The sequence below is a fragment of the Entelurus aequoreus genome, linkage group LG05 (assembly GCF_033978785.1).
Source record: "Entelurus aequoreus isolate RoL-2023_Sb linkage group LG05, RoL_Eaeq_v1.1, whole genome shotgun sequence".
Taxonomy (NCBI): Eukaryota; Metazoa; Chordata; class Actinopteri; order Syngnathiformes; family Syngnathidae; genus Entelurus; species Entelurus aequoreus.
Window position 1 is genome coordinate 79932144 of NC_084735.1, and position 9576 is coordinate 79941719.

General features: G+C 41.1%; 1 protein-coding gene and 1 long non-coding RNA gene across 3 annotated transcripts in view; one reads left to right on the forward strand and one right to left on the reverse strand.

Moving 5' to 3' along the window:
• The window catches only part of LOC133651091 (neural cell adhesion molecule 1-like), an 881445-nt gene that overhangs the window by 81892 nt on the left and 789977 nt on the right, over positions 1-9576 (reverse strand). The gene's annotated exons all lie outside the window — the stretch shown is intronic.
• LOC133651102 (uncharacterized) overlaps positions 1-9576 on the forward strand; it is a 51053-nt gene that overhangs the window by 25451 nt on the left and 16026 nt on the right. Inside the window, exon 2 of the long non-coding RNA XR_009826375.1 lies at positions 2704-2786. This is a non-coding gene — a long non-coding RNA (uncharacterized LOC133651102). The remainder of the gene's footprint in view (positions 1-2703; positions 2787-9576) is intronic.

Genomic DNA, 9576 nt, shown 5'->3' on the forward strand with positions numbered 1-9576 from the left:
AGGCATGGAAATTTTTCTATTGAAAAAAAGATCGGTCACTCTAAAATTTTGAACCGAACCAAACTGTGAATTTTGTGTATCGTTGCACCCCTAGTATGTAGGTGTTATAACAATAGCATGATGTGCTTTATGTATCATGATCAATATTATAGTAACTCACTTGATGGACAGTCGTGCGTTTGGTCCAGCTGGCCGGGGACATTTTTCCCGGTTTAGTTTCGGCAAGCACTCCATTTATGTGGGCATAGCTTGGCTCCAAGTTCCACATTTACAGCTTTGAGTCACGCCGACCTCACTCTCTCTGTGTCCGTCTACTCAAAAGTTTTACCCTCTCTTTGTGCTCGCTTCTAAAACCAGCAGTTCATTCTCCGTATATTCAGGTTCCAAAGGATAAGGTTGTAAATCCTCCATTTATTAAAAAAAAATAAAAACAGTCCTTTGTCACGTGTTACGAAGTCTGCAATGATTAGAACACTCGCCGGTTTGTTTGGAAGTAGGAACACACATTTATTGCCAGAAGTCGGAAGTGTGTTGCTGTGGACGCGGAACAAAATGCGCTGAGGAAATAAGTTCTGCTAATGCTTGAAATTATCAAAATAAGGTAAATACAGTCAAACCTGTCTATAGGGACCACTCAAGGGAAACAAATAAAGTGGCCACTTTAAGCAGGTTTGCCGTCATTTTGAATTTTTATACACGTTGACCTTTAAACAATTACATACTGTACGTGCATGTATCCGGAATTGTAGTACACCATTTCTAAAATACCGTTTTGCAAGCTTTCTAACGTTGTACAGTGCTTTTGAATTTGAGCCTGCTCATGATGCTGTTTTCCATTCATGCCAGACTTTTGGGGATTAGTCAACTGCGCAAAGCTTGGGGGAGCTTCGAGGAGACTTGCCGAGTTCCGGCGCTGCTGCATGGTCTGGCGGCTCGCAACCCCTCGGTTGAGATCCCGTTCCGGCAGCCCGCTTAAGAAATGAAATTTTATGTACTGTGGTATGGCAAATTTTGATATCGGTGGCCACTATACAAAGTCCAAAAAATGTTTTGGGATGCAAAATGAGTGGCAGCGTTAGACAGGTGGGCACTATTATCTGCGGAAGAAATTTTTGTGGCCACCATAGACATGTGACCGCTAACATAGGTTTGACTGTATTGTACATATTGTTATGAGCGTGTCTGTTACTACATTATATATGTACTTTTAGCCTGTGCATAACAGGTTGATGGAGGGTTTTGAAGCTGTTTGAAAGGGCTTTGATGCTGCCATGGTGTCTACCATAATAGGAAAAATAAAATTAAAGTGCAGTACCCTTCTAAATGCTTCAACTTGTTTTCAAGGCATCCATATTGCCTTTTGATGGCTGTTAGAATATTGTAGCAAATATACATTTAAACACACTGTTTATAGAAATGTACCTTTAAATAAACTAACACCAGAAATCTACATTTAAACACACTGTATACAGAAATCTACATTTAAACACACAGATTACTGAAATTTAAATAACACAATGTATACAGAAATATACATTTAAACACACTGATTACAGAAATATAAATATTAAAACAATGTATAAAGATGTTATTTTATTATATAAAAAGGTCAGTAAATGATTCTATATCATTGTAAAAGCTTTGAAGTGGGAAAGAGGTAGGATTAAATAAGCTTTGCTTCTTCCTACTCCTTTTCGGGCATGATGTAAAATGAAATGATATGAAATTGTGTGATGTATTAAGATGTAAGTGTGTTCATGTTTGAAATAAACTAAAGAAAGAAAGAAAAAGAAAGAAATACACATTCAAACATACTCTGTACAGTGTTTAACCTAAAATGTATTGAACTGACGACAGGCTGTTGGTCTCTCCTGACCTGTCAAGCTGACTCCTAACAAGGACTTGTCTTGTTTTGAGAACATCATTAAGCTGTTATGGCCATTCCTAATCGCTGCACAGTACTGTAACAATGTTGACCGTGTGTCTCGTAAACTCAAAGCTAATATTAATAGAATAATTACACATCCTTTAGATTTAATCAGTTTGATTTAATCGGGCGCTTCCTGATGGCCTTTTTGTGCCAGAGCCACCTGGTCTATTATTCCTTCGTGAGGACTTGTTTGGCCATGGATGGTCCCTCAGGATCCAAGGGACTTGTTGCTCTATGGACTATAGTAAGAGGAAATAATTATTGATCGGGGCTCACTTTTTGGCAGAAGCCGGCTAGTGGAGGCTCCACAAATGGAGCTCACGTAGGCAGCCGATAAGGCCTCTGAAGGAGTGAGACCAATGCTGTCATTTTCATCTGCGTCCTTTGTTTGAATACATGTTGTTAAATCTTTCAGCAAAACCTAGCCTCTGCCTGTTAAATTGAAGAACGTGGGTAGAATCTAACAGTGGCTCAATGCATTTTTATTGTATCAGGAAGGACAGTAATTATTCAGATTTTCTGGGGGCATGACTGTGCAGGAGCAACATGTTCTGCATGATAAAAAAAACAAAAACATGCTGTATGCATGATTGTATGTTTCAGGCAGAGGAAAAAAAGAACTTGACAGTAAATGAGCAGATGGCGTCAATGACTCTCCCGACCAATGTGGTGTGGAAACAAATGTCCTCTCTTGTGAGTTCTCGGTGAAGTCATGCTTGGCGTTCCTTGCCGCCCCCTAGCATGCGTCACTCATGTTGCGTTTGCCGTTGCAGGGACACGAGTCCAGAAGCACAGCCTGCAGACTGCACAGAACCTCCTGCAGGAAGAGGTGGCCCGTGCCGAGGAGCGATCTGAGGTAAAACACCAAGAGCCTTCATTAGCTCATAATGAAAATGAACTGACATATGCGGTGGTGGCTTTCCAGCAACCCAACAGAGCTCCTTGGAATCATTCTCCCGGTAATGTCGCGTCTTTTCCTGTTGCTAGGCAGATTTCATACCGATCAATCCATTCCAATCAGGCTAATGACAATAGTCACAAAACGGGCCAGGCTTATAAAACAAGGGCACTTATTTTTACTTTGTATTAATTTCACAGTCTGTATTAAATATATATTATCCTAGAAAGAATACAGCTTGTAAATATACATGCACATCTGCATGGCTCCCTTCTGGTTACAACAAAGAGCGAGTGATTTATAGGACGTCACATGATCTTTTCTTTGTTTGCGCTGCTGCTTCATACTTGCATTGATCCGCAGTAGGCACCTCCCCCTACCCTAACTCACCCCACGAGGTCCTAATCAATACTTCCGCCTGCACATTAGAGTGTACCAACAACCCCCCTTTCTTATGTTAAGGTAGAAGAATGTAGTTGTGTTTAAAAATGCTTCGGAGGCCGTGCTAGCATACGCATACGTTTCTATTACCATGAGACAATGACTTGAGGATAAAACAAGACTAAAATGCATGATTGTCGTCTTTTTTTTCCCCGACCAATCTTGCTCAAATTTTAGAGATACGTGCTTGTCAGACACTTATAGATATGTACCAAATTTCGTGGCGTTTCGGCCAAACATCCTAAAGTGACTAAGGGTATTTTATGAAGCGCAGTGAGCGGTAGGGTAGGGAAGGGTACCGAATCTGGTACTTTGTTGGCACCGACCAAATCTCGCTGGTCCTACCTGGCACCGATTTGCGTAAACTCCCAACGGTGCCATACTACAGTACATGGGTTGCGCATGACGTCAGACTTAGGCAGCAGTGAGAGACACAGCTAGACTACCTCTAGGTAATGCCGCAATTTCCAATGCCAACAAAGAAATTGACTCAAAACCCACTTGTACGTACGTAACTAATGCAAGACTCCATTTTTTCAAAAAATGTGCTAGCTTGATGCTAATATACATTGGCTTTGCTATTGACATGCTAATGATTAGCATTAGCGATTTTACAAGGCGATTTTAAGTCCTCCAAATGTGTTAATGAAAACTACGACCAGGATGCTCGTTGCATTCAAACAGCTGATGTGTAAAAAGTACAATACTTACAGTATTAACCTTTTTAGGGCGCCACCAAAAACAAACCCTGTAAACTATACACTACTGCCATCTAACGTCTTGGACTTGCAACTGCAACTTAATGTCGTACTTGAAATTAAGACTCAGAAATGTGATAATAAAACAAGATATGTTGGACAGCAGTTTTCATAATCAGCTTTTTAAGTGTTGGAATAAACTGTTATTTTATTTTATAAAGCAATATTTATTAACACACACAAAAGTGCCAAAAATCGGGGACCGTATCAGTTCAAATGTGAACAGTACCCATCTCTAGTGAGCTGAGTGAGAAATTTCAAGTCAGTCAGACGTAATGGGTTTAATAAAATGTGGGAAATGCCTGGTTCTGCTACAAACCACAGCAGCAGGGGGAAAATGGTATCTTTTACTGACAAAAATCTAAAAGGGCTGCATTTATGTCGACTAAAAGACGTTTGCATGGGGTTACATTGCCAAATAGTGGACTGGCATGCACATTACGCCGTTTTTAGTCGCTTTTGTTTTGCCATCTTTAAAAACAGGAAAAACAATCACTTTAAAAAAAAAACAGAGGTTGTTAATTAAGTGAACACCTGCTGGGATTTTTTTGTTGGATGTCTTTTTGTCATCAGTGATTGAAGCAGTGATGCTGGAGATTTAAGGATACAAAGAAATCCGACTCCCTCTTCAATGAAATGCCGTCCAGCCGGTAAGAATGTAAATCTGATAAGCCGGTTTATTTATGGAAGCCTCATTTACATGAATCTCTCGGTTAATTAAGAGCACGTTGACGCTCTCCCGTTCAATTAAAGCCTCGTCGAGCACTTTTATAACGTCCCACTTTGCTCCTTATTGGAATGCGTGGGAATTGCAATGACCCAAATATTAAATAACGCTGTTAGAGTCGCTAAACAGAAATAGATCACTTTCTTTCTTTTTTGACCTATAAATGTCGTTACAATGTCGGATATTTGACAATCGATGCCTTGAAAGCAGGTTCAATGCGTGCCATAGTTACTTATATGGGCATGCCCATGTGAATATTCCCGGCCTGCCCGGTGGATTTGCCCAAGTGGACCTGTAGATTTGTCCAGACAAATGCCAGTACCTTCAACGACGGTGATGAGCTGGTCGTCCGGCGCCATCATTTCCATGATGAAATCACTTCAGGCTTGTCTCTGGCAGACTTTCTGCACTTTTCAAACGCCGCGCCGCCAGAAAAAAGCCACAGGCCTTTCTCTGCGGCTTGCTCTAGGGCAGCTGATTGAATTGCAAGGTTTTTTTCCCCCCCTCTCAGGGGAATGTTTGCAGAACATTTACACGCAAAATGTCTTCCTGTGAAACGGTGAAGAAGTCCCATACGATCGACACGGTTTACAAAGAGCTCAGGGGAGGAGAAAAGGAGCGCTTGATTTTCTCACCCCAGCCCACCTATAGCACACGACTGGTAAAATTAGCCTCATTGGAGCGTTTTTTTTTTTTTTATGCCCGCATTCATCCGTTTGAAGTTACTCATATCGGCCTGAAAATAATCCGTTCATCTTGTGCCCCTACTAAAATATGGCCATGTTGCCAACATGTAACAATATGAACATTTCAAATTACGGTTATCATTAATATCACAGTATTGTTGAATGTGCTGAAAAAGTACTGAAAAAAATAATAGCCCCACAATATACTTTATTGGCAGAAGAAATATGTTATTTGATAATATTGTTCTGGTTACTTAAAGGGTAACTGTACTTTTTGGGGTGGGATTTTGCCTGTGATTTGCAATCCTTATGTAAGACAAGAACACGTTTTTGTTTTTTTAATGCATTCTAAATACTAAATAAATGCGATCAAAAGTCCGCTTTCAATGGAGCTTATGGGCGCCACTCTATTCTGCTCATAAAGCCCTTAAAACATCTACACACTGCTATTAAGGTTTTATACACATGATGTAAGTATATATGTAATGTAGTAACAGGCACATTTATAATAATATTTAATATTTATGTATTTTGCTCATTTTAACCATACGCAGCGCGTTAATTTAAAAAAACGCATCACGACGTTCGCTTTTTTCACCAACATCACTGATTATTACTCACTGCAGACTTCATGAGAGCCAACAAGCATAATAAAATATCACTAGCGTCGTCCCGATACCTATATTTTGGTACCGGTACCAGAATGTATTTTGATACTTTTCTAAATAAAGGGGACCATAAAAAATGGCATTATTGGCTTTATTTTAACAAAAAATCTTATGGTACATTAAACATATGTTTCTTATTGCAAATTTTTAGAGGCGGTATAGTACCGAATATTTATCGCGGTACTATACCAATACCGGTATACCGTACAACCCTAGTGTACAATGTCTGCTGTCATTAGATGAAGAATGACTCATAATCCTCGCAAAGACGAGGGGGGGTGGAACCAAGCGTCTTTTCGTCTCGTTTTACGCCATTTCGGGGTCTAAATTGGCTGTCTAAGTGTACCAAGTTGCCGGATTAAATCCTCATCCTTCTACTATCCAGGTGAGAGAAATGATTTATGGTCTACAATAAACTTCCACGAGCAAGGAAGCAGCTGACCAGTCGATCATGTCAACATTGGCACTCAAGCTTTTGATCATGGTCCCGCTATAAATTGTTCGTCTGCATTAGCGCTTATAATAACAATATAACTAATACTTGGTTAATATTCAAGTCACAAAATGTAAAGTATTGTTGCCGCTTTTTGGATGATGATTTATTGGGTTTTACGGGCGGAATAGAAGACCTCCCATTGGATCCGCTGTAAGCGGACTTGCATTTACATTTATTTACGAGTTAGAATGCATTAAAAAAAATCCATCCGTCGCCATGTCTCTCATAATGATTGTCAACGATAGGCAAAATTAAAAAAAAAAAGTGTAGTTCCCCTTTAAGAACCATATTATTTTTTTCTGAGTGCTTAAATTAGTTTATATTCTTTAGTTTTAATTTGTAAAAGATTTTGTGTTTTCAATGAGACAGAAAAAGTGTGTTGGTTCTGGTTTATGTACCGTTTGGCAAATTCACATCTTGTTGTCATAATGCTTTGAGTATCGTATCGATCTGTCTGAGAGCACAGCCTGTGGGTTTTATGTCCACAATTAAAATATCTTAGTAGCTCAAACAGTAATGTGTTTAGATAAGTCTATTTTGGGGAATGTCTTTTTTTTTTAATGGACAAAGACGTTAATGTCCCTTGTTTTCATGTTAGTGCTAGCCAGCTTATCCAGTAAATGAGCGGTGTCACCGGTCCTTGAGTTAATCAAAGTGTTATCAGTCGCGGTTTTAATATAATTTTTATTTAAAACGCTTATTCTAACTGTGGGATGTTTTACCCGGTCTATAATTACACCGTTTATCGTTACTTACCATTCGTTCTAGGGTTGTACGGTATACCGGTACTACTATCGAGGTACTAATTAATCAAAAACGGTACTATACTCTGTTTGAAAAGTACAGGTACATGATGGTGCGTCGTCACGCCGTGACATTGCTGGTTTTGCGAGCAGACAAGGTGTGTAGACAGAAAAGGGAGAATGGACGCACTTTGGCTTAAAAACTAAAGATAAAGGTGAAGTTATAACACTGAAACACTCTCAGGAAGAAGTGTTTTAAGACATGGCTAGCTAGTGTTTTAGCTTCTTCTAAATCACTAATCCTCCCCTCCATGGCGACGAATAAAGTACGTTTCTTACAAGTATCATCCCTGCAGGACGAGGAATAGCTAAACATGCTTCACTACACACCGTAGGAGAATACAATAGCTAACCGCTAACAGCAAGCTAGCACCCCTGAATGTAAACAAATGCCATGGGTGGATCTACACCTGACATCCACTGTAATGATACCAAGTACAATAGCTTATCTAGTCGATACTACTATGATTACATTAATATTTTTTATCGTCACAAAATCTTTTTTCCTATTTTTAAAATTCATATTATGTTTATAAACTCAGGAAATATGTCCATATAACCAATGTATGATCCTGTAACTACTTGTTATCGGATCGATACCTACATTTGTGGTATCATCCAAAACTAATGTAAAGCATCCAAACAACAGAAGAGTAAGTGATTATTACATTTTAACAGAAGTGTAGATAAAACATGTTTAAAAGAGAAAGTAACCAGATATTAACAGTAAATGAACAGGTGGATTAATAATCAATTTTTACAGCTTGTCCCTCATAATTTGGACGAAATAGAATGATAAATGACACAATAAGTTACTGCATACGTCAGCAGACTAATTAGGAGCCTTTGTTTGCTTACTTACTACTAAAAGACAAGTTGTCTAGTATGTTCACTATTTTATTTAAGGACTAAATTGTTCTTCAATTGCAATCAGAAACATATGTTTAATGTACCTTAAGATTTTTTTCTTAAAATAAAGCCAATAATGCCATTTTTTAGTGGTCCCCCTCATTTAGAAAAGTATTGAAATGTATTTTGGTACCGGTACTAAAATATTGGTATCGGGATAACACTACTTCTTACACAAGACAACATGTTCCAAAAGAACTGAGCGATGGTGAGGATGAGCATTTTGCTGCTAAAACCCAGTGTGCTGCGTCACCGTGACAACCGTCGTCCCGGGGCCCTCTTGTCCCGAAAGCAAATCCGGCGGCCTCCCGCAGCGAGCGACGTGACAGGAGCTGATTACTGGACACTCGATGAGAACTCCCAGATGGACGGGCTTCAAACCTCTTAGTCCTGGGAACTCATCCGGGGCTTTTCATTCATTGCCAAAAGTAACAGTGTTGTCGTCCGGGCCTTTGTTGCGTACAGTGAATTATTACAACGGACAAACCGGGCTAAAGTTCACGTGTAAACATCCCGCCGCTTATTAAATTCTCCGCAGAGGATTTTGTTTGAAGGCCCCCGTCGCCCCTTTGTGTGCATCGTTGTCTTTATTTTGTCTGGCCTGCTTCACAGGAGCTGCTGGACAAGTTCATGGAAGGGAACGTGAGCCTGGATGAGTTCTTGGACTCCTTCCAGGGCTCCAGAAGGACTTATCATATCCGGCGAGCACAAGCGGAGAAGATGCAAGAGTTGAGCCGCGCCAAGAGGCAGGCGGGCAAAGGCAGCAAGGAGAAGGAGGAGACGGCGGCGAAGGTCCCGTCCGAGCGGCTCCTCCCGGACCCGCCGCGGCCCAACGGCCTGGTAGCGCAGGGACCTCTCCGGGTGTTCCAGGTGCGCTACGGACTCACGCCGGCCATCCTCCTCCCGCATTACCCCGCGTCTCCGCCCAACCACCAAAGCAGGACTCCCCCGCCGGAGCCTCACCAAGGACACGTACTCGCCTCCGGAGGCGCCCCGGGGCACAGACAACCAGTCGGCCTCAGGGTCATCGGGCAGCTGCCGGGGGGCTGGCCGGCTCACGGGCGACCCGTGCGGCTGCAGCAGCTCTACAGGCCCAACCCCCAACAGCCCGAACCGCCATTTCGATAGTACCACAAACACCCGCTTTGAAAGGTCTGGGATCCTAAGAAAGACGGGGGTCCGCTTCTTTCATGTTACAAAAGAGCGACAGCGGCGAAAATGGCGTTCTGTACAAACCCTCGTTTGACGCTCCTGAACGAG